At 40.1% G+C, this 21,761-nt stretch overlaps 1 long non-coding RNA gene across 1 annotated transcript; it reads left to right on the top strand.

Annotated features, from left to right (window-relative positions):
* The first annotated feature begins 1,826 nt into the window (after positions 1-1,826).
* Positions 1,827-21,117, top strand: LOC307212063. Its single transcript, XR_013836786.1, has 4 exons — positions 1,827-1,887; positions 8,560-8,692; positions 16,989-17,062; positions 19,622-21,117. It is a non-coding gene; the product is annotated as an uncharacterized lncRNA (long non-coding RNA).
* Positions 21,118-21,761: the final 644 nt, after the last annotated feature.

Raw genomic sequence — 21,761 nt, forward strand, 5'->3', positions numbered from 1 at the left:
AAAGTGAGAAGAGAAGAGTTGGGTCATGCAAACTTGCAAACACAATGAAATGCTGTGGGAACACATGGAGGGCAGTGGGATGGGGGGCAGAGCAGGGCAACCAGAAAGCTCAGCCCAGAGGACATCCTGGGCTTAGGTCTCAGTTAGCACAGTCCAATTGGTCTCCTTTTATTCTTGAAATGGTCACTCGCCTAGCAAATGCATAGAAATAGAAGGCTCAGATATGTGTGTGCCCTCAAAGCGCGCGCACAGACCCCTCGAAGTGCATCACCTGAGCAAGAAAGAAGAAGAATTTCCAGAAAATAAAAGAGAGGCTCCCCGCGCAATGAGCCTCCTTTCCTTCTTCTCCTTGCTTCCCAATGGGCTGCAGCCACATTCACACTGACACAGGAAAAAGCAGTTGGGGAGGTTTAAAATCAGGAAAGGCAGTGGGAGAAAAGAGGCACCACCAACACTTAGCAATTTGGGCAGCGCACGCAACAAAAAAATTATTCGAGCGAAGTCTCAGGTCATTTTCAAGAAACAGGCCAATGTTCTCTAGCTGCTTAATATACATGGTGTGGGAAATGGCAGGAAAACCCACAGCGAAGGGCTAGAGCCATAAAGAAAGGAATCCAAATTACCACTTAATGTCCATATGTATTTGGGGGCCAAGGTGGGTAATGAAATAAGGTACACTTCAAAGATAAGGTTTTAAACTTTGTATAATGACCTCCTTTTTTTTGCATCTCAAGTCATTTAAAAGGAGTGGGGGAGGGTGTTAATAGAGACTTGCATGATGCAGTGGTTTTAAATACATATATATATTATTTACAGGTACTAAATAACTGTGTGGGCTGAGTAATTAAGCACGTGAGGGAAAGCAGCAAAGTGACTGACCTTGGGTGACTTTTTAATATAATTAAGACCTCAACCTGAGAAATATCTGAAAATATATACATATATATATATATATATATATATATATATTGCACACACGCATACCGTATACATACACACACACACAAAATACCTGCTACACCTCTTTTGGAGCACAACTATATTAACTGAAAGGGGCTGGTGTGTGGTACACTCAACACTCTTTGTTACGACAGTTATTGAAAAGGGTTTTGTTTTGTTTTGTTTTGCCCTGTTTCACTCACCACATTGATCAAAGGTGGATTAAAAAGATCAGATCACATGAAAAGGTATCTGTTCTGATCGCTCTGAAAATGCTAAACTGTTTCAGGGTTAGAGATAAGCCGTGGTGGCGTGACTTGCTGACACAAAGGTCGGCAAGGGTTACCTCAGAAGTTTTAACGGCCTCGGAGCTAACGTTTCCCGCCACTTTTTCGCGCCAAAAGAGCAAACAGACGGGGCTGAGGAGAAAGACTTCGGCCCGCCCGCCCAGCGGCAGCAAAGCAAGGCGGGGCAAAGCCAGGGGATGCGGCTGTCCTTTGCTGCAGCCTCTTGTTTTGCCAAGAGTTGGTTCCCCTCCGTGAGGGGAAGCAGCAGAAAGTAGACTTAGGAGTTTGTTGATCAGTTCATAGGCAGCACACAGTCACGCACCAGCTTTTCTCCAGGAAATATTTTCTCCCCTCTCCCTTCCAACATCCTTCTTATGGTTTCAGAATCCCATAAGAGGAGGAAGGGATGGGGGAGAGAGCTCTCACCTCCAGCCCCATCTGAAAAACAAAAATGCTTATTTACTTCTGTTCACTCAGGTTTCTTTTGTTGAGCAAAGGACACTGCAGGCAAAATTATCTCATGTACTACAGCTCTCCCTTGTGCTCCTGGACTGAGTTTTTATTGCTCATACCTACCCTTTAAGCAGCTGGAGTGCATTCCACACCACAACTAGCCACCCCAGTGTATAACTCAGGAGTTAAAGAGTAACTCCTGCTGGAGGTAATAAGTAATAAAGGGCTTCTGTTACAGTGTGTATGTGCGATGTGCTCCCTTTATTCTCCCTACCACCCAGTATAAAGTTAGAGTTTCATATGAGAACCTGAGAGGCCAGGGTTCAAATCCTTGCTTGGGCATGAAGCTTGCTGGGCGACCTTGGGCCAGTCACTCGTTCTCAGCCTAGCCCACCTCACAGGGTTGTTGTGAGGGTACAGTGGGGCAGGTCTGATCCAGCAAGGTATACAGTCTTATGTAAATATGGGCTGCACATTTCAACTACCATTCTAGTCTTTTTAAAATTTATTTTTCGTCTTTCCTATTCTTATGCAGAAATAAAGTATCTTCTCTCTCTCATCCCAGTTTGCATTGGTGAGTTGCATGCCAGTATAAAAAGTCCCAAAGCAAAAGCAGCCCTTGCAAACAGTTTATTTATTTTGCTGATTTAAAACATAAGTTTTATTATAATACAATCACACTCTGAAACAAAGTAGAAGGGTTCCATCTTTGCACTGCATAATGCTTTGTTCAGGAAATCTCCAGGATTTTCCTAACATCCCAAGTTTTAGGGGCACAGAGTTACACAAGATCATAAATTAATCTGCCACCGAAGCAGAGCACACACCTGATATCCAGGAAGGCACAAGGGCTGGCTAGCTCCAGCTGATCCCACATTTGATTTACTCTGGGTTATTAAGATGTATTCTGAAATGTTTTGATAAGAAAATAGGAGTCAGCAGTTTGATTTGGAAAGCCTTTTGTTGCTGAAAACGGCTGCACTTTTAAAAGCCAAGGCATTTGTTGTTATTGTGGATGTTTCCATGATCCACCCTCTGCTGCACTGTTGTAGCTCATCAATTATTGTCAGTAGTTAGCTCTTCCTGGAGACAGTTGTGTGAAGTTCTTTAGACAGCCTGTCCACTCCAGGCCTTTAGCACCTGCAGTTGTGCCAGTCCAGGAAATTCATCTTTGGCAAAGGATTTTGAAACAACTATAAAGTCAGCAGCTCTGATTAAACTAGTCACCTAGGAGAAGCATCTGTCTTCAGCAGAGTCCTGGAGTCCTGCTGCACAGCAAACCTCCTGTTAGATCAGGGCCCTGCCATTCTTCCTATGTAAGGCCCTCCAGCAGCAGTCTTGGCTAAGGATGTTTATTTCATTGTTAATACATTCAGACATTAATGCAAGCCATGGCCCTAAATGCAGGCAGCTTGTTTTATGCTCAACTTCATTAACTTTATTCCTAACTCTCCTCCACCTGTCTCTGTCCCACAAAACAATCCACACCACAATTTCAAATAACTAGAAAATGCAATAAATATGTCATATGTATCCTGCAAAAGTTTATGATGTCATAGAGTGATATGAAACACTAGTCATATTCAGGGTAAAGCAACTGAAGAGACATGACTAATTTAGGTTCACTAATTCCAATGGGGATATTCAGAGTAGGATTTAGTTGACTACCACTCACTAGGGCAAATCATGGCAAGTCTTTGTATTTCCGGCCCCCTCCCCATTATACAGTGCCTCGCAAATTTGATAATAGTATCAAGAACCTAGTTATAAATTGATTGTAAAAATATAATAACACAACTTTCATTATTTATAGCAGAATTAAACATTTTCTTAATAGATCAGTAGTTTCTGATAAAGGCAACAGGACAGAAGGAATCATTATTGTCCTGTAACATATTAAGCTCCTTTCCTTTATTTTCTGTTTGTGGGCACCCTGAGGCATGATTCCTTGATCACTGCTATACAGGGCCACTTGCTGCTCCTACAATATCTCTATGAGTGTACAAATTCCAGAAGTCCCCATTCCAAGAAGTGGATGTGGTAAATCAGTGTGACCACAACCAGTCTGTCCCAAAGCTATCCACTTTAAGAAGTGGTAGTTTATAAAAGAGGAGTACACACTTAGTAAAGAGTCTAACATTTCAGTAAGGCTGCAAGCTGATTAATCCCAGGTGATGGAACATATATAACAGAAGCATGTGTCTCTGTATCCAGAACTGACTCTCTCCAGGAGAGAGAGGGCTTGTGGACTTAAAAATTAACTAGTCATGTTTTGTAACTGCAAGTGTTAGCTCTGACTCCCTCTTTTCATCCTTGTTTCTTATTATTATGACTTTCAACATGTGAGAGTCCAAACCATGTGGAGACTTTCACAGGCAATGGGAGTATGCCTCAGTGGACTCAATGGGATTTACTCCTAAGTAGATAAAGGTCCCCTGGACAGTTATGGGGTGTGGCGCTCATCTCCGCTTTCAGGCCGAGGGAGCCAGCATTTGTCTGCAGACAGCTTTCCGGATCATGTGGCCAGCATGACTAAACTGCTTCTGGCGCAACGGAGCACCATGAGGGAAGCCAGAGCTCACGGAAACGCCGTTTACCCATTTACCTCCTAACTAGACATGCATAGGACTGTACAACATTTTTATAAGCAAAGTTGTCATGATCTTGTGTTTTGCTATATTCCTGCTTTTATGTCTTCTGTTTTGCCTTCACCTTTATTTTAAGATTATCCATCTGCTCTGGGTCAAGAATTCTGGCCTTTAAAAAAAGAACACCTCTGCTTGGTTGAACTCTGCGTGCATGAACTGAGCAGCAGCTCATATTCTTGAATGAAATAAAAACAGCTTTCAAAAATACAGCTGTTTGCAAAACGTACAAATAACACTGTGAAGCAGGAAAAGCAGTGATAACGAAGGATGAAACAGAGGGCTTATCCACACTTACCTTTCCTTGACACTTTCTAGCACAGCCCATGCTTTGAAGATCAGCATTCAAATGCTCCCCCCCCCCGAGCTTTCCTCATAAAAACCTACTCTTTAAAGCTGAATTGGAGCAAATGGCAATCTGCAGAAAACCCTAACCATTTGCTCTGATTGAGTATTAAAGATTGTTTTTTTGTGGGAGAGCTCTGGGGCAAATAAAATACCACTCAGACGCGGAGCTTTAAAGTACAGACCTGGAAAGAGGTCTGGAAAGAGTGAGGCAAAAGATAAGCGTGGATAAGTATTGAGCAAGGTTGGGAAGAAGGTAGATATGGATCTACTGGTAGATCCATAGGTGATCTTGAGTAGATCAACAAGGGTTTCCAACTTCCAATTATTTAACAATAGGAACTAGAAAAAAACCCTTTCCCACTCTAAGTTATGATAAATAAACAAAGAAAATTTTGATGGAGAACAGAAGCAGATTTTTGCCAGTCCAGTCCTACCATGTGCCACAGTGAAGCAACCTTCATGGAAAGGGTGGGGGAATGAAGGCAGGAACTGGAGTCTGAATCAGTACATTTTGCATTCCGTAGTTAGTGCAGAATACTGCAGCATGATCACTGACAGGGCTGTGATCCTGCAAGTATCAACCTCTACTTGAAAATTTGCACTGGCTACTAATTTGCAACAAGTTCAAGGTTTTACTGTTAGTATATACAGTGGCACCTCAGGTTGCGAACGTGATTCATGTGGGAGGCACGTTCACAACCTGCAGCGTTCACAACCTGCAGCGTGATGCGATTCGGCGCTTCTGCGCATGCACAAAACACGACTTAGTGGTTCTGTGCATGCGCGAGCACCGAAACCTGGAAGCAACCCCTTCCGGTACTTCCAGGTTCGGTGCGTCCGTAACCTGAGGTATGGCTGTACAGCCCTTAGAAGCTTGGAACCAATTTAGAGTGGTACCTTGGATCTTGAACGTAATCTGTTCTGAAACATTCGAAAACCAAGGTGCGGCTTCTGATTGGTTGCAGGAGCTTCTTGCACTCAAACAGAAGTGACGTCTGATGGTGGCCTTCCGAAAAATGGTCAAAAACCGGAACACTTACTTCCAGGTTTTCAGCATTCAGGATCCAATTTGTTCATCAACTAAGCCATTTGAGAACCAAGGTTCCATGGTACTTGAGGGACTGCTTTGCTCTGCAAGTGGCTACATGACCAATTCAATCCACAGAACTTTCATAATTCCAAGTGCCATATAGTGTTCATTCTATATCCCTGAGGGGTTTATTTTTCAGTACGACAGCACCTACGCTTTGGAACCCCCGGCCTATTTACTTTAGTAGGCACCTTCATACTCTTTTATCTACTTTCTAAAAACTTTTTTATTTCAGCCAGGCTATCAGTTACATAAACTTGTTTTTAAATTTTTGCTAATTTTATCTACTTATTTTTGCTAACTATTTTCCTGTTTCATGTACACTGCTTAGAGTTTTTATTATTGTTATTAAGTTGTTTACTAAATTTCAGTACAATCCATGAAAGTTCATGGGAAGGTATCTTCCTATTCTAATCTTTCTCTGCACTCCTTTCCATCAGTGACACATATGCTGAGACGCTCTCTTGAACAGAGCTGTGTTCATTTTCTCTCTTAACAATACAAACCACCAGGAGATTATGCAAATGACACTGGGGAGGAGGGGCACATTGGAAGTTCCAGTCCTTCTTGTCACCACACTGTTTACTACTAGAAGCATAAAGCTCCTAGACTTTTGGCTAAGAACATATCACAACAGCTTAGACAATGGCAACATTAGGATTGGGAAGGTGTTCATTTCCATACACTAAAGCCAAAACTCAACCACTTTGACTCCAAGGCTTCAGTTAATGTTACAGAAGCTCAGGCAATGCCTAACAAGGCCTGGCATACTGGGTAGATATGGCTGGAGCAATCTATTCTGCTGCCCTAGCTGAAAATTAATGTTCCTGTCGGCCTCCTCTTACTGCATGCTGAATGCTTGGGGATTGAAATGCTCCTCTGGGCCTTGTTTTGAATATTCATTTTAAATTATGACGAGGCTTCCTAGTTCTTCACAGCTCATTCTATTTGCACCATACTTGAGGATACTTGAATAGGGAACAAAGGGTGGTAGTTATTACAGAATAAGAAACATTGATTGGGTATGTTTGCCTCCCTTACTATATATGGTCCTAAACTCTGTGATAACAAAGGGGGAAAATCTTGTTACACAGAACACTAGCAATTTATTTGGCCATTGCTGCATCTTATAGTGGAAGAAGTAATAATACAGACACATGTGCCCCCCTGGCCATATACAGAGTGCCTTTCACTCCTCAGTAAAGATTCGCAACAACTCAGGAGTAAGGAGAAGCTAGAGCAGATGACATTGCTTCGTTTAGGATTGGTGCTTATAAATTGTTTTTATTGATTTTCTAGGTATGCTATATTTTCATTGATTCCTTTAAATTGTTTTAGGAACTGTTTGTGTGTACACACACCACACACACACACACACACACACACACACACAGAGAGAGAGAGAGAGAGAGAGAGAGAGAGAGAGAGAGTTTTATTTTATAACCCATCTTGATTTTTACTTTTAAAGATGGGATACATACCTTTAAAAACAAACAACCAAAATTCCTCCAAAGTAATTTGAGACACAGTACCCCTCTCTTTTTAAATTTAGCAGCACATGTTATGGAATACTCATGGGCAGTCTTTGGTTGCGGAATATGATGAGACTTTACCATCCTCACACCAATTTCCTCAACTAAAGGTATAATGCTTTGAAATAAGACCTGGATAAAGGAAAAAACTCTCAGACAATACTTTGCAGCTTACTGCCCACTCAAGAAAAGAGGCAGAATAAATCTTTTTTCTTTTTAAAGTGTGTATTGAAAACTAATTACAGTAATTGTTCTCTCTCCTACACTTTGTGTCTACTGAGGGCTACCCACTTTGAAACTTGCCTTTCTCAGACATAAAAGGAAGCTGTGCTTTAAAACAGGTCTGGGAACCTCGGGTCTTGAACCAGAGGCTTAATTTGGCTCTCCAGGCCTCTCTTTCCTGCCCTCATAACTCTGCCCAGGTCATTCCCCTCATCAGGCCATGCCCCACAGCCCTGCTCCACACCCTCTTTTAATGCTTTTGCCTAGTTGGAACCTATTCTTAACTATAATGCCTCTTGCTTTCCTGGATCTAGAGATACGTGTGGAATGTGTGCATAGAAACCTCTGACTTGTGTGTTGCTGGAATGTAGTCTATTGTATAAAGGTAAGAGCCACATCCTTTCCTCTACTTGTTTTTGTGTCTGGCCTTCTCTCCTTCTCTCACTTCCAAAGGGACTGATTTTCAGATCTTGCAGATTCTGGTTTGCTATCTTGTTTCCTTATCCTACCTTACAAATCAGCTTTTTTTTTCAAATCAGTGAAGAAAGGCGAGAGAATGAACCAAAAACAAGAAAAAAGGAGAGGAAAAGAAAGTGAGGGAGTTGCAAAAATCCCCCTCCACCTCTCAGGGAACCTGACATGACTCTGTAAATAGAATGCAGTTCTTCACAGTGATCAAATTAGCTCTCAAGGAATCATCCTAAACATTCCACTGAGAAACTAAAACAGCTTGTCCTATTAGATTGTCTGTGGCAGTCTTTCTTTTGAAAGTGCTCTCGCCTGATCTGACCTCAGAGTATCAGTTTAAAATAGTGTAAGGAAGTCCTAGCAAGTCTAAGGTACACTTAGTGGTGAATAATTGAGTAAGGGAACAGTTCACCTTCGACAAATAAAGAATAGAAGTAAGGGAAGAGTCAAAATCCTTGTAAAGAGGCTTATTGGGATTGTTCAAGCTGCAATATCATTATTGCCCTAACACACCATTCTAGCTTTCAAGAAAGGAGATGAGAGAAAGGAAACTCAAATCCTACTCTCTTTTGTAGGCATAATCCACCATCTGCATCCAGATTCACAAGCAGACTGCACCTGCCTGATGCATGTTCCTATAATTTTGTGACACTAGGCGACTGCTTCAATTGCCTAGTAGGTTGAGCCTCTCCTACATACAGCTAACAGGTGACTCGTATTTTCCTTTTCATGTCAGAAAACCTACAGGATCTTTGCTTTAATTTGATCCTTCATTTCTATTCCTAGGACTATGCTGAGTGCATTGAGATCAGTGTTCACTGAATGCATCTGTCTCAGAGGAGTGATAAATATATATATATAGATGTAACTAGAGAGGGAGAGAAATTTGGTTCACTTCACATTTAAATCCCTGGCTTCTAATTAGCTACTGGGCTCTCAGTTCAAGGTGCCAGTTTTGGTGTATAAAGCTCTATACACCTTGGGACCAGGATACCTGAAAGACCATCTCACCCTTTGTATACCCAGTTGATCACTGTGCTCTGCTGGTGAGGGCCTCCTGCAGTAAACATTTTATCAGACAGTCTGTTCCACACAATATAGGAATCAGGCCTTAAATGTTGTGACAGCTACCTTTGGAATTCCCTCCCCTTGAACATCTGTTTCCCGCCACGGTGCTGCCTACCGAAAAACTTCCTCTTCCAACAAGCCTTTTAAGAGATAGCTTTCCCAGTCTGCAACTGTACTGGAATTGCTTTTACGATGTTTTAAATATGCTTTTATTGTTTCATCTCTTGTTGTCCCAACCCCCAAGCTCCTATTGGACGAAGAGTGGGGTATAAATTTAATAGAAATAAAAACATGTGAACCTAACCTAATTCACATATCCCAAAACAATATATGAACCAAAATGCAGCCCTCCTTTGAAATTTGCATTTCTCTGAATTTTGTTATGTTGGTCTCCAAACCAAAATATTTCTATGAAAATGTATGTATTAGGGGAAAATGTGCATAAAAATGAATGTATTAGTGATCACAGGATACACACTGCATTATATTAGGGAAATTTGCTTGCAAAACTGTGTATATGAGGCAAAATTGCCTATAAATATAGTATTAAGGGAAATGTGTGCTAAAATGCTGTGAATTTTCATGAAGACTTAAAAAAGAATCCTGCAAACTGATGAAGAAATGGGACAAACTGGATTGGAGAAATGAGAAACTGGGAAAAACAAAAATTCACCCATCCCTATAGGTAACTGGGAAGATAAATATTAAGGAATGGATAATATTGGCTCAAGTTCAGAAACAGCAGAGGGTTGTTTAAGTAAATGGAAATTTGCAAAATCTTAATTTGAAAGCAGAAATTATGAACAGCAGTAGGCAGCAAATTGAGAAGGGCAAAGAGATTGACACGTTAAATAATATAGATTCTAATATTGATTTCTAGCAATATGTGTGTGCTCTTTCTCTTCTATTGGAAAAATATGAATACAGTGAAAATAATGGATTTGTATAACGGTGTTTCCAGATGGGTACTTAATATTGCAAATGGATATTTTAGATATCACAAATGGATTGTTGGCAACACTTTTTTTAATGCCAGATTTTCTGTGGAAAGGGTAAGTCCAGAGTAATGGGTGGGGGGAAGATTGGCTTCTATTCTGATGCCAACATTGTCATGTGGAAGCAGTGATAAACTTGCATACATTGATCACAAAACTTGCATACATTGATCCTATCAGGACACATCCTAAACCTATTAGACAGACAAGCAATTTGATAAGGTAATGTAGATATCTTAAGTAAAATACCTGCTTTGTTCCCAGATTCCAAAAAGTTCTCTGATACCATTGATTTCTACAGAGTAAGCAACAAACTGTATTTATTGTACATTTTTAAACTTCCTTAGGACCTCATATAAGTTTTGCTATTGCTTACAGTTCTCAGTCATTGTTAGTGTAGTGTTTTTCAGCCAAATATTAGGCTTTCTTTTAAAAATGAGGAAGAAACCTCAGAGAAAGGTAAAACATCGTATAAATTAAGAACTTGTTTCATTAATAAGAAAAAACAAAGAACTACTGTGCCGGTCTCTAATTAGATTCATAAAATGTACCAAACATTATGAAATGCTCTAATATTTCAAAACATGTCAGTGAATCAGGTGAGGGACTGGAACAAAATGTTCTGTTAGCAGTGCCCTTATTCAAAGTCAGCTTGAAGAGAAGCAGACAAATGCTAGTTTGCAAATCACATATCAGATATATGGGTATGATCATTTCCTTGGAAGTTTAGCTCATTTAGGTGTTGAATAAATGTTACCTCTTTGCACGATTTTTTTAAAAAAATTGACTGATTGATAAGTTTTGCATTACGTGAGAGATTAATTCCTGGGAGTATATTTTCATCAATGACATTATTATTGTTATATACCAGTGTGAGCTATGGAATCGTTTGAATATTACTGCATTCCAAACTTGAGCTTCACTGAATAGCCCCCGTTTCTCTTCCAACTAGAAAAATTGACAATTGAATGACCTAGGTTTGGTAATCACAGTAGAATTCAGCCCCAGCAGATTCTTATTGGGAGTTAGATGCAAAATCATCAGGGATGAAGCTCTCACAGATCACTGCTGGCACTGACTGTAATATCTGCCAATAGCAGTAGCTTCATCTTTCTAAGGACTCCTTTCACTCAGTTCAAAAGATTTGCTAACCCCCTGATTCCATTTTTGGAGCTCTCCAATTTCAATCCCATTTCCCCATACAACTGGTTATAATACATAAATGTACCATCATAATCCAGATTTGTGAAACAATGTGCACAATATACATTCTAAGCATACAAAAATATTTCATTTAATGCATCTTCCAGTAAAAGGCAATTTGTATCATGGTAGTACTGTACTGAATTTTTACTTCTTCATTTTTTTTCTCAGCACCAACTGACACAGGTTTTTAAATCAAATCAGAATCCATCCTGAAGCGGCACAGCCAAACTTAAACAATATTGTTTAAACGGATTAAGGGAAGTTACAAAGGTTTGAATTTCTGATTAACAAATGTGTAATGAGTACTATGAAGAAAAATGGGAATCGCCAAATGAGCACCTTTGCTTAATTGCAAATAGAGAACAATAACAAGTGCAAATACCTTCCATCTTAATGCCTTCAGCTTTGTTATACAACAAATATAAAGCAAGAATTTAATGAGAGGTTTATCTGCTGACTATTGTATCTTGGAGATTTATACAAGTTAAAAGAGTAAACGAAATAAGAACAAAATCCTAATACTGTATGTGTGTGTGTGTGTATATATATATATATATATATATATATATATATATATATAAAACCTCACAATAGTTGTTCATAAATAGACTATTGACTTTCACTGGGTTAAAGAGCTCATGTAGTGATTAAGTTTGGGAGGCATAATTGTTCTTGTCACGCAAACTCGGCTTGCAGTCAATATCTTTTTATCATATACATTTTTAATCACATATTAATAAACAAGAAGGTGTGTTTTATTGATGGTCGGATTAGATTATTGACCAACTCGACAACTCTGTACACCAATTCAGAAAATACAAACAAGGTCAACATGTAAAGATAGGGTAAAGTAGATCAAAGAATGTGCTTTTCCTTAGGTATTTGAATGATTCATTTATTTCTTTTCTGCTCAGCAACTCAATATAGTAAACAGTTTCAAGCTTTTTGTACACCTCCCCCCTGCAATATTTGGCCTTCATAGAAGAAGTAAAGCCTAAGAGTAAACTTGTGCAATAATTTAGATTACAACCACCTTCAGAGAGAGGTTACAGCACCCTATTAAAAATCATCCTATAATACTGGAAGAACAATATTTAAAGATTTGTGCACAATATTTAAAGATAAATACATTTTCTTCCTCATTCCAATATTCACTTCTCTCTCTTTCAAATACATACGTGTATACACACAAACACATAGCAGCTCCCCATTAATAAGCCCCTTTTCCTTATACCATCTATTGAAAAGGAGAATGAGGTGCAGCATGAAAAAGTAACAGATGGAATACAAATAGCCATGTGTGCTGTCCCATGCACACATTCAGGCTTCCCCTGCTTCCTATAGAGCTCTTTTTCACCCACCCCACATCCAAAAAACTCCTGAGGGTCAGGAGTTTTCTGAGCTGTGTGCAAAATAAATAATTTTTAGTGTTGATCATGAAAGCATATGTTCAATTATTTCTGTTAGTGTCCTGCCTTGTTCTTTACAGCATTTCTAGTTGCTACCAGCATAAAAATTACACTGAATACTGGAAATGAACTTTTGACAGATATAATGACTTTTCAGAAAATGACAGAATCATAACATTCTTCCTTTATATACAAATTTTGATCCAGCTGAAATTGGAAGAGGTCTAGCCAAACTTTTCCAACACTGTCTTCTCAGGTGGCTCTTAGGAAGCCTTCCATTATAATAGTAAAAAGGTAGAGGGTTTCCCCCCCTCTATATTATCTTGCTGGTACTGCTATATAATGTGTGGGCCACTAGTCAAGGGGAACACTTAAGATCTTTATATACCAAGGTAAGAAAAGGCTCGGTGTAATGACAAAGAAAGAACTACCAGTGTAGAAAGTTATTAAACATTACCAAGTAGCCCAAGGGCACTGTACTCTTGAATGGGGATCTTTTAAAAAGGCAGATGTGTAGAAGAGAAATGTGTACTCCATTAATACCATGAAATACAATAAGAAGGGAACTCAAACATAAATGGAGAGCTGGATTGCACTGCACATTGCCACAATAAATATCCTTCTGACAGAAAACAAAAGGTGAAGCAGAAAGATATCCATGCCAAATGTAAGAGAGAAACCCACACATTGGATAAACTGTTCATCCTTGTTAGACTGTGATCCTTGTAATGCTGCCAAGTGCACTGAGAAAAACTGTGTTACAATTGCCAGTCATATAAGCTAAAGCTACCTGGAGGCACCATTAACTGGTGCCTTTCTCCTTGCCAGAAGTTGTCAAAGTTTTTATTTGTTCTGGCCAAGACATGCCGTTTTACTGCTCCATCACTTTCATTGGACTATACATCTGCTACCCCAATATGCATGTTTGCACACACCCCTTGCTCTTCCATCAAAATCTAAAACGAATAAATAAAAAGGGAGAGGGAAGTAGGTAACAAAAAGTGTAGTTTATAAAGGAGCTGCATGGATTTTTCATCCAGCAATTTCTGAAAGTAATATTGGGGAGCACAGTTGCAAGCCTTCCTCCTGCAGAGGAAGAATGAGAGTATTTTGCATGGCAAAAACTGACATGGTGATAGCTTCTCATCATCTGACAATCAAAAAAGGATGTTGCAGGAAGTCAAAATATGCTCAAAACCAAAGTCATAGAGTTCAGAAAAAGATTAGAGTGACACACAGCTGGAACTTTTGATACTGAATTGAAAGCTGCTGTTAGCCGTGGCTCTGTTGATATGTTATATTTACAAGATAAGAAGGCCATAAGTACACATTATGTCCCCCCCACCCCATGAAGCAAATTAGTAAAAAGAAAAGAAAGAAGAGGTTTAATCATGCTAGTTCTATTCCTCCATTTGGGTGGAAAGATTCTACTGTAGATGCACAGCAGGGCAAAATGGCATATGGTGATGTTCCCCACTTCAACTTGCAAATGGATTCTATGTTTTAGTGTTCCACTGCTGAAACAAATTTTCTGCATGTGGAAAACTAGCATGTCAGGGAAAGATCTAGGCTAGGATACTATTATCATTATTAATTAGATATATTAGTCACTTTTTACCAAGATCTCAGAGCAACTTACTGTATTTTTCGCCCCATAGGACGCACCAAGTTTTTTTGGGGGGAAATAAAGGAAAAAAAATTTATTTCCCCCCCAGGCGCTTGTGGGGCCGGCAGCGGGGAGAAGCGCTCTTCTCCCCGCCGCCCACCTTCAGACCAGGTCCGGGGACAGCGGGAAGATGCGCTGCGCCTCCCAGCTGTCCCCGGAGCTTGCGGGGCTGGCAGCGGGGAGAAGCACTATTCTCCCCGCCACCCGCCTTCAGACCAGGTCCGGGGACAGCGGGAAGACGCGCTGCGCCTCCCAGCTGTCCCCGGAGCTTGCGGGGCTGGCAGCGGGGAGAAGTGCTCTTCTCCCCGCCGCCCGCCTTCAGACCAGGTCTGAAGATGATGGCAGCGTTCCGCCTCCCCGCTGTCCCCCGACCTTGTGGGGCTGGCGCTGCGGCTCTCCTGAAGCCTGGAGAGCGAGAGGGGTCGGTGCGCACCGACCCCTCTCGCTCTCTAGGCTTCAGTGAAAGCCTGCATTCGCCCCATAGGACGCACACACATTTCCCCTTCATTTTTGGAGGCGGAAAAGTGTGTCCTATAGGGCGAAAAATACGGTATATTTAAAATCATAAACTTAAATGCAGTATACCCACTAACAATTTATATAAAACATTAACATTCTCATACAACACCTACAATTCATTCTCTCTCTCTCTCTCTCTCTCTCTCTCACACACACACACACACACACACACACACAAGCAACAACAGCCAAAGGAAGCTTCGGCATCACACTAACAGCAGAACAAAATCAGCTCCATCCATGAAAACCATGAGAGGGGAATGTAAGTCTATACCTTGACTTGAAAGCATGTGCATGTCAGTGAAGGGGCCAGGTGGACCTTACCGGGAAGAGAATTCCACAGATGGGGAGCCACAAATGAAAGGGCTAGTGAGTGGTTAGTGAGAATGCTTCCACAGGTCATTTCAAGCAGTCCAAAGTAAAAGAGTTTAGAATACTCGAACTGGTCAAGTTATGCAATGTTGATTTAATAAGAATTACGTATACATAGTAAATAAGCCCTGTTATCTTAAACTCGGTTAGGTTTAGGCATAGATATCACAGATAATTGTGTAGCTTGTTTCTTCCCTATACACTCATCAAACGTGTTTTTCTTACTCAAACCATGTTTTCTTACTCAAACATCTGATTATCTCAATATTTTTTAATGACACTGGATCATTCACAGAAGTATATTAAATGGTGATGGTGTTAGGATAATGTATTAGTGTTACATACCTGTCCTTAATCTGTGTGAGGTTCTTGATGATATACAAAATTGCTGCAAAGGAACCAAGTCAATGAATTATTTATTTATTCATTTCATTTATTGATTGTTCTTCATTGAAGTTTCTAGCATAAAATACATCAGAAGCTGATCCTGCTGAGAGTTGAATATTACCTCTACAGTGGCAAAGGGACATCTGCCACCATACCTGAGGGCAGCAGGCTAACTTAGAGTGTACAGACCAAGCACATCTCTTGTTCCCCAACACCTCACAATCACTGCTTGCTCCCTGCCTCCTCAGTTGGCTGCTCCATTTGCCTAATGCTAGTGCTGGCCCTCATCTTGAGATATATCAAAAACTGGAAAAACACATACTTACTTCAACCGAAGGTACATCAGGGTCATTCATCACTTCTGCAAGGCCAAGCGTAGCCCAGGACCTCCATACACATTACCCAGTATTGCGCTTCGGGGTGTTGCACTTTGGTGTTGCGGTTTGACCTCAGCCCCAGAGGCGCACTCCACAATCTCTCGAGACAGACGGATGCCAACAAAGACCACTTTAAAGATCATGCTAATTCTGATTTTAAAAGCAGTTTGGGATTGGGTGTGAGAGCACTTTGAGGAAAGACATAGCTTATAGTATGTGGTGGCAGCTGTTTCCTTCTGGATCATGGCCTAACTCGCTTGTGGTGACATGACTTTTTGTAGGGAAAGCCTAGCTCTTTTGGGCACCTCAACCCAAACATTTTTTTCACAGCTACACAGGGTCAGTATACAGTTGTGAAATTACTCTTCAAACTTTAAAGATCTCTTAAAATCTCAGTTAATGCCCGTCATATGAAACATGCAAATTGATAATAAACTAACTAATCTGATACAGCTTTACTGCATTTGTAAATCCTAGAACATTTTGGTGTTTTTTTTATTAAAAGTTGAATACGTAACGAGGTCCCTCACTACAAAAGAACAGAAAAGACTTTTATTCTCATTTCCCAAAAGTCCTTAATGTGACATCTGTCCCTGTACTGTCACCTGTTTTAAAGCTAACAAACGCATGCCATATAATACAAGATTTATAAAATTAAAAACCCACCCCTTTTAAGTAATATTCTTTAAATCTTACTTTCTGACAGTCCTACTATTTGCTCAGTAACTGTAATAGGCGTATTTTTCAGAAAATACTGAATAAAAACTGACAAGCTATCAGGGGAATCTGAATGCATAATTGATAGGGGCATAAATTAATATGATTAGGCCTTTATTGGGTGCCACTGCTGCCAAACCTACAAAAGGGGCATGGAATAAAACATGGCTATGTTCTCAGTGCTGATAGGCATCAATATGTAATGCATATTATCTCTAGCCTTCTCATGTAGTCTGCTTATGACAGCACTCAACCTAATTGAAATTTTTATCTTTCTGTTGCATACAGACAGTTCTGACTAGCTTCTTGCATGGTAGCAGAGAGAAAATCCAAATGACCCAAATGAAGGTTTCTCTGTGGAGGTTTGCATCCTTTCTGCAAATTACTTTGAAAAATGCTTTTCAGTTTTCTCTGTGTTTTTTATTTTAAAGAAGGCATCTACACAAAGCTGCATTTCAGAACATTTGGTTTGCCTTATCCTGTTAAAAGTGAGCTCAACAATACTTTCCCCATGGAAGACAGGCCCAAGGAAGAAATAAGATTTGTCCATAAAGCTGTATATATCCTATGTTCCTGATTATAGTCTTGTCACCTTAACTCCAGTTGCATTGTCTTTGTGCTTAGGGAGTGCTGTTATGGTGGACTAGGGATGGGGGACAAATTTGACTCAGTTTGCATTTAAAGGTGAACTTATCTAATTTACATTTTCCAAAACATGTAAAATGAAACACAGGAATATTTTGACATTTGCCCCTATCTGAATTTTGCAATGCAATTCTGCAGCCCTGTGTACATTGATGTGTACACAAACATGGGTAAAGTGTGCATATAAATGCATATATTAGGGAAAATAACATAGAAAATACATCATATATGGGGAAATTGCTTTGTAAAAATGTGTCTATTGAGGTGGGGGGGTGGGAATCACACTAAAATGCTGATAAATTATCATGAGGACCTAAAAATATTTTAGCAAACTGATGCGGAAATGTGAAGAACTGATCTTAATATTGGAAAAGTGTGAAACTGAAAAACGAGAAATTTAATAAATAAGTAAATAGTTTTAGTTAAAGAGATAGCGCCATTGTTACAATTAATTAGTTCACTCTGGAAACTTTTACTATAAAACTGGCTGAGGTTTTAGATACCTATGATTAGAAATGAAAAATACATATTAAAGTATAAAAATACACAATATAAAGAGCTTACACTGGGATTGTTTGCACCAGCCTAAATAATCTTTTATCAGTTTCTATACAAGTCTAAACTCAGCAGCTGACAGCACGAGCGAATAATTAGTATGTTCCATCTAAAATTAATTCTGAAGTAGACCTCCCTATTACATGGAAGATAAATCCTTTACTGCCTCGCTTACCGTTTCTAAATGCTAACATTTGTTTTTTAAAGTCTAGTTATCTCTTTTGCTGAAGAAACATAAAATCATTTTTACAAACCCTTCAAATTCTTACCTCGTATAACAGGAACGGGAAACCTCAGGCAACTGGGGAGGGCAAATGCGGCCCTCCAAGCCTGTCTGTTTGGCCCTCGGGACTCTATCCCAGGTTGCATCACCTTTGCCACCTCACCTACTACTGACCCTGCTTCATACCTTCACGGACTGCCTTTGCCTGACTGAATGCTTCTTTGAACACTGACAAGGCCTCTTGCTTCTCTGGGTGGAAGACAGGATTAACTAGCTGACTATACAAAGGTAAAATGTACAATAGTTGTTCCACCCACTTTCACCTCTGGCCCCTCCCACCACTGGCATGTGGCCCCTGGAAGGTTGCCCAGAAGGGGAGGTGGTCCTTGTGCTGAAAAGGGCTCCCGACCCCTGCTTTGGAATAAAACACATTTATGCATTTGTTGTGCTTGCAGGTTATTTCCTTTCTGCTAATTTACCACTTCCCAATATTCTAAGGAGCAATCCCATAATAACAAACTATAGGTTATCCATAAATATTATAAGTCCGCCTTTGTTTTCAAAATTGCTCAGAGAACAGGGATATCTGCACCTGTAATTTTCCAGCAATTTGTATAGCTCATAATATATAAAATACTTGCATTTTACACCTGCCCTTGGCAGTTATAAATTTAAAATATACGATAAAACACAATGAGCTTTCTTTTGTGTCATAACCAAAAAGGTCAGGGCATTTTATTGTGTCTTAAACAACACGAGTGTTGATATTTTGGAGCAAGACCATGAAAACTAATGGTTCATAGAGCTTTCACTGTAACCCCTTGAAGAACTTTAAAGTTCTTTAGAGCTTTGGTGGTAACAATATTTTTAAAAATTCAATTAAAAGCCCATGACAACCAAAATCAGTTGCCTGAGGTGGCTGCATCACTCTGCCTAATGGTAGGTCAACCCAGTTACTGAAGATCCATCATATATACATATACAAGGTTGTATCTAATGTAGGTAAGTTAAAGTCACTTAGCAGAATACTTGTTCTGCGGGCAAAATGATTTGCACCAGTGGAACATTGTTGTGTTACAAGCAGTTTGATTATAATTTCATTGCACAACAGATTGCGTAGTCTGTTTTGCATTGCATTTCCATTAGTGCAATTGCTGCATTGGATCTCCTGTTGCACAACATTAAGACTCACCCATCTGCTAGTGCAAGAGTCCTTGAACTAGTAGACAAGAGAACACTGGATACAGCCCATAGTTTTTAAGGACAGTAAAGCCACAGATAGGGGGAAGTATCTGTGAGATAAAGACACATAGGCAAATCTATGGACCTCACCCAGAGCTCAAGAAGATTGCCCTTTCTGCCTTGTGCCACATAATACACCCAAAGTTATCCTCCTTTGGTTAATAAACTTAAATGAGTCAAAATCTGCAACTTAAGTGCATGTCATGAAATTTTGTTCGAAAATCTCATTCTCAGTGTTAATATTTTCTCTCCATAGGGCCTGCTGGGAAATTTCAACATTGTGACAAATCCATAATATCAAAGTGAAAGATTTTACATGTTAGTAAAATACTCTGCAAGAAGCCATCCTTTTGCAAAGACCATTTATCATTTATGGAAAGTTGCTGAGTAAATCCTTTTGACTTTGCACCATCACATTCATCCTTGTTCCAACTAATGTAATTCAAACATAGTATTGATATTTCTTCCCAGCTTTTTAGACTGTGGGGGAAGGGTCCATCTAAAGCTGGTGTCACACTGTGTTTGATGCAAGTAAGTTTCATATTTGTCTCTTTATAGAAGTATGCAGAAGATGTACTTAGCCATATTGATCTTTGAGGAAATGTGGACAAGGTAGATAATGTGAAACTTTTATTGCCATTACTGACTGTTGCACAGGCTCTGGAAATTTTTCCAGTTATTTAACTAGATTTGTTGCAGTACTTTTTTTGCTGTGATACTAAAAAAAGAAAAGAAAAAAAAGCAGTGAAGCTTCTGCAGCCATGACACCACTTCCTCTAGAGTAGCACATTGTAGTCAGTGGAATTGCTTCAAAACTAAATTAGATATTTTAGGCTGCTCTTTTTAATATCTCCGTTAGATTAATTTAACAAGAATATGGGGGTGCAATTGTGCCCTCACAATTCACTTATTTAAAATTATTTATATCCTAGCTTTGCTATCCTGCCTGGGGAGATAAGAGTGGTGTGTAGTAAAACACAGTAAAATACAAAGAATATAAAACAGGAAGGTGTAAAAGAAAGGTACATTTCTAAACACAAGCAGTGAAGGAGCCATGTGGATCTCCCAGGGGAGGAAGGCCACCAATTAAATGCTCACTGACCTGGAAGAATGGAGAAAAGCTGCTTTTTCTGGAAAATTCCTTTCCATAATTATTTTGGCTCCCCTTATTGGCACAGCGATCAAGCCCAGACTGGACCACATGCTGGCAAATGACAGCCGTGAGACCAGCTCAGAATCCAGTAGATCCCAGCCGAGCCCAGTTCCTCCTGTTCACTATTCCCCTATTTTGGGGCATCCCATTGGCTTCTGCCAGAGATCTTGCTAGCAGCACTTTCATCTGCCTGCCTGTGTGGGAGTGGGGAAGGTCAAACGTTCCTCCTCCTGTCAACCAGTTCTCCCCAGCAAGTCCCTACCTTGAGCCTTGCATTAGCATTGCAAGTGTAGCACTGGATGTGGAAATTATAAGTGTTCTTCAGGCTCTTCACGCATGCCATTCTGAGCAACCAGCTACACTCTTCGGTTGTTGACCGTCACTGTTCTCATTCTCCCTCACAGTATGAAAGATGACGTTTTTTAAATAAAAATATATGGATAAATAGCTCTTGAACAGCTCCTACAATGTATTAAGTGTGAACAGGTTTTTCTTCAGCATGTGTTCATGTTCTGTGTTCTTCACATTTATTTATTGTCAACAACCATATTTATAGTGACTATTAAAGGGCAGGGGGAACCTTCCTCCCTATAAATGTTTGGCTTCCCCTCTGTCCTTTTTATGATATTTCAGGAAAGTGATGGAGTGATCTTGTTCAATGCAGTTGTCTTGTTTTTATTTATTTTCTTCCACAGGATGGCTTGCTCCAGGGTGCTTTCAGATATCATATTGCATTTTTCAAGTGTAATGAAACTGGGTTAATTCTGGTGATCTTGATGTTTGGCTTTGATTTGCTGCTTGTTACCTGCAGAGCTGCTCTGGGTAGTCCTTCAAAGTAACAGCAATCTTTCCTCTTACTTTTTGAGAAAGGAGTCAGTGGTCATCAAGCCCCAAATGGGCTTGATTAGAAGCATTTAATGAACAATAACATAAAAAGAAAGGGACGTGGGTGGCGCTGTGGGTTAAACCACAGAGCCTAGGACTTGTTGATCAGAAGGTCGTGGTTCGAATCCCCGCGACAGGGTGAGCTCCCGTTGCTCAGTCTTAGCTCCTGCCAACCTAGCAGTTCGAAAGCATGTCAAAGTGCAAGTAGATAAATAGGTACCGCTCCAGCAGGAAGGTAAATGGCGTTTCCGTGCGCTGCTCTGGTTCTCCAGAAGCAGCTTAGTCCTGCTGGCCACATGACTCGGAAGCTGTACGCCAGCTCCCTCGGCCAATAAAGAGAGATGAGCGCTGCAACCCC

Source organism: Podarcis cretensis (genome assembly GCF_951804945.1).
Source record: "Podarcis cretensis genome assembly, chromosome: 3".
Taxonomy (NCBI): domain Eukaryota; kingdom Metazoa; phylum Chordata; class Lepidosauria; order Squamata; family Lacertidae; genus Podarcis; species Podarcis cretensis.